The 4,349-nt window shown below is 50.3% G+C and overlaps 1 long non-coding RNA gene across 1 annotated transcript; it reads left to right on the top strand.

Annotated features, from left to right (window-relative positions):
* The first annotated feature begins 2,546 nt into the window (after positions 1–2,546).
* LOC147573456 (uncharacterized) lies at positions 2,547–4,145 on the top strand. The gene is made up of 2 exons (XR_015244525.1): positions 2,547–2,810; positions 3,711–4,145. It is a non-coding gene; the product is annotated as an uncharacterized LOC147573456 (long non-coding RNA).
* Positions 4,146–4,349: the final 204 nt, after the last annotated feature.

Raw genomic sequence — 4,349 nt, 5'->3', positions numbered from 1 at the left:
CCTGCGTTCCTGGGTCGTGTGGATTACCGCTGTCACGGGTGCGTTTGGCTCCCCCCATTCATCTTCAGCCCAGACGCCCCAGCTCACGCCTGTCAGGACGGGGCACTGACCCCTGCTGAGGCCGGGTTCCCGGGTCCGGGCACCATGGGGGCTCGAACACAGCTTGCGAGCAAGTGCTTTTAATAAGCGTCCCGCTCCCCAGTCTCTTCTCTTTCCTGACCTCCTCCTTATCTAAAGACAGCAGGGCCTGGTTCCCACTGAGCGTGGGATATGGTTTCCCACGAAGCACACACTTGCCGTGGGATGGGGTATGTCCCGGGTCCGCAGGGGTCGTGTGCATGTGGTTTTGTGTTACTCTCTTCTACGTCAACTAGATTCAGGATCATATTTTCTGGAAAATCTAACTCAAGGAAAGGGGGGGGGGCGGGGGCGGAGGCCTGTCTCTGATGCTTCTACCGTGCGTGGCTCACTTCACCTTGGTCGTTTGCCCAAGTCCCCTAACCTTGCCGGATCCATCTTCCCATCTGTAGAACGGGAGTGATTCTATCTGCCCTAAATATCTGCCATGGGTGTGTGTGTGTGTGTGTGTGTGTGTGTGTGTGTGTGTGTAATTCAAATGCCTCTTCATCCTCTTCAGTCTCCCCTCTCACAGAGTGTCTAGCATAAAACTTGGCACGTTGCAGGTGGTCAATAAATGTTTGGGGAGAATTCGAGAATGAACAGAAGGGGTGAATGTGTCTGCAGGTGAGCCTACGTATGCAACAATCATTACGATGAATTAGCACTTGATATGTGCCAGGCGCTCTGCTAAGCAGGGAGGTGGTCATGTTCCCATTCTACAGATGAGAAAACAGGCACTCGGCAAGGCTGAATTCCTTAAGGGAAGTCTCCTACCCTATAGGTGCTGGAGCAGGGATTTGAACCTGAGACTTTCTGGTTCCAGAGGCCATGCTCTTGACTGTTATGGTGTCATACTGTGTAGGACAACAAAGGACCCGACTTGGAAAATGACACTGGGGTCCTGTGCTGAACATTTGCACCCCTCGTGGGGCTAAAAGAGCATTATCTCCATGAGTCAAAGGCTGGCTTATGAGAACATTAATAAGCGTGGGCAGAGAGAATAAACGAACAGCTTTCTGTCCAGAGGGAGAGGAAATGGAGGTATGCGTGGACGTACCTGGGGCCATCGTACTGGTTTGGCCGTCCCATGTCCTGAGCTGTCCCAGTTCAACCGGCTGGGTTGGAGAATGAAGCGGGTCAGGCCACCAGAATTAATTCTCTGCCGCCTTCCCGGATCCGGCAGAATTTGGACTGAGTCAGGCTTGTTGACTTTCATATTATTATTCCTCCCCCCCCCCAGTCTTGCTTGGGAATGGAATTGGCTGTGGTAAGAGCGGTCTTTGCATCTCCTGTCCTTCTGAGTCTTGGCTCATCGGGACCATCTGTTGCCCAAGGTGGCCCATCAGACTAGGCGCTGGGAGACGAACGGCTCACCCAGGCCCTTTGCCAAGCTTTAGGGCATTGGTCCCAACAGGGTAAGCGGTCTCTCCAGAGGATTGGCCTGCCTTCCTCAACCTTCCTGTGGCCTTTAGAGAATGACTTTCTCCACGAAGGTGGGGCGTTTGCTCCAGAGAAAGCCCAGGGAGCTGAGATCCGAACTTGGGTGTGCGGTGGCAAGGTGGGGTGGGATTGGTGAGGCGACGGGCCGGGCTTTCTCCACCTGGGAGTGACAGTCCCATGCAGCTGGCGGGCGTGCCCTCTTGTGCACTCTGCTATCTGGCTGCTGTCTCGTTCTAATAAATTAAATCTGTTATATCATCACTGTTATATTCCTGAGACGAGCACTTCCCAGGCAGATTAGAATGGAACTTAAGGGGATTAAAAGCTTCTCTTAGTGAAAAACAATGTTTCAGACGGGAAAAATCCATTTACCAATGTGAATTGCAACAGCAGTGCATGTTTTCTTTAATGCGTTGCTACTGCTCAAAGAAAAGCGGGATTTCCCCCCACGCCTCCCGTCCTCTGTTTTGCATAAGTTATAATGTGGGTTCTGTTGAGCGTAGCCAGGCTCTCGGGGAGATTGATGGCTTCCATAAAGTTGCACAAAAACATTTCTCCTTTGTTCATGAGGGAAAAGAAAAGGGTCTAATGGATTTGGAATATTAAAAGAGTGTTGGTCTGTGTACTGTAAACCAGGAGAAGTCTAGGAGTAACTGCCAAACACCAGAGGAAATGGTTTAATTGGAAATGCAAACAGTCAATCCTTGGTTATCTGCGTGTGGCTTATCTGCAAGAAGTTACGGGGTGGGGGGGGGAAGAAAAAGAAAAAGAAAAAGAAAGAAAAGAAAAGCATCTCGGTGCCTCAGCTTCCCTGCCCGGCTGTCTATCACCGTGTTCTCAGGGAATTAAAAGTCATTTTAATAACCCGGACCCAATAAAATTTGGACAGTAATTCTGCAGCAGCTATAAAAAAAATCACAGAAGGCCGTCCAAAGGATATGCAATGAATTTTTTTTTTTTTTCTATTACTCACAGGTTGGGATTCTCTAGGCCATTAGAAAGTTGACAACTTAAAATCATGAGCTAGTAGTTCCCTCAAAGCCAGCGTGGATGGAGCTCCTGCCTCAAGGGGCCATAAAACTTCAGGAAACTGCTGAGTCAGGACCCAGCCCTCAGTATGCAGGGAGTGGGGTGGAGAGATGGCCTCTCCAGGAGGCCGTTGGGATCCGGAACACCACTGTCTGGATCCACGAGAAGTCGGAGCCTGGACAGAGAGAAAGGATGTTGCTGCCTGTTGGGTTTGGCCATTAGTGAGTGTTGATCTGTTCTAGGTGGTTCTCAGGCATCCTGGGGTGGGGGGGGTGGGGGGGATGGGGAGCAAACCCTGCTCACCCTGTGCCCGTGGAGCTGGGTGTCTGTGACCATGGCTTCTCCTTGGGCATGCTATGGAAAACCCTTCCGTGACATTTAATGTGGCTTCTCAGAGTGGTAGAGAGAGCTCTTGGACGGCCAAGGAAGAGAGATCAGAGAGACGTTTGGCAGGGAGACTGCTCTCATGGGATCTAAGGCCATGAAGCCAAGTTGGGGCCAGAGAGTGTCATAGACCAAAGCTCCCTCCTTCCTTCCTTCCTTCCCTCCCCTTCCCCATCCCTTTCTTTTTTGCTTCTTTCCCTTCCCCTCCCTCCCTCCCTCCCTCCCCACCCAGGTCTCCGTAAGAGGTGAGCCCCAGCTCTCCTTTTCTGGATCCAGTGTCTTCTGTGCAAAGGTCCTCCCAGGCCCCCATTTCTCTTCTGTTTTGTCTGTGCCGTGCTCGTGCTGGGGCCACATCTGGTGGAAGGCTTTGCCTTTTAAAAGGAGAGGCTGGATTTCTGGAGTCAACTTTTCTGATTTTCGGCCCCAGTAAATAACAATAGTCGCTCACAGTTATTGGGTGCTAACTAGGTGCCGGGCACGGCGTTAAGCGCTTGACATGAAATGTCTTGTTAAAGCCTCTCAACAGCAATGAGAGCTCGGTGCTGTCACCATCCCATTTCACAGCTGGGAAAATGAGGCTTGGGGAGGTTCAGTAACGTGGCCGAGGTCGCACAGCACGTACAAGGAGAAGCAAGATTCGAACCCAGGCACTCGGGCTTTGGAGGCTATGCTTGTAACGACATCATGGCGTGGCCTTAATGATCTGACTGTTGTCCTTGTGTTTGACTTGCCGAAAGGCTGTTTGCAGATTGAAAGCCCCGGTCTCCAGCCCAAGAAGCCAGTTTTCTACAATCATGTGGATAGAGGTGAAAACAGCAGGTTGAAAATCACACACTCTTAGCTGACGCCTGGGATTCGGGCATCTGTGGGATTTCTTACCTGTGATGCCTGGAACCGTCGCCTCTCCTCACGGACCCCCTCACCCCCACTGCCCTCCTCCCCTGGGCTACCGCGCCTTTTTAGGATCTGGCTAGAAAACCTGGTGCTAAAATATTGCTCAATTTTAATTATACTTCCAAGCCCCTTGCTGTCAGCTGCCCTTCTGAAATTGTTTTAATTGAAGTTCCATGAATCCTGGGGAGTTCAGACGGAGTTCATCTCCAAGCCCATCCTGATTTCATTAAAGATTTGATCTTTCTTTTTTTTCACCAATAAAACATTTATTATCGTTATCTGTTTCGTAACCATTCTCTGCCTCCAAAGCGGGGGGAAATCAACCTCATCTTCATGCCAATAAAGCTAAGGAATCATCTGTTGATTTTTCCGGCACACGATAGCAGTGACATTAAAACAAAATAATTAATTGACTAATTATTTTCCTTTTAAATGAAGGCAATCCTCATTCGGGAGGAGTTTTAAGCCTGCAGGTGACGGTA

This window comes from Puma concolor, chromosome E2 (genome assembly GCF_028749965.1).
Source record: "Puma concolor isolate L17-30 chromosome E2, mPumCon1.1.hap2, whole genome shotgun sequence".
In the NCBI taxonomy this organism is placed as follows: domain Eukaryota; kingdom Metazoa; phylum Chordata; class Mammalia; order Carnivora; family Felidae; genus Puma; species Puma concolor.
Note: the sequence above shows the minus strand (reverse complement) of the source record. Positions and strands in the feature narration are given on the sequence as shown.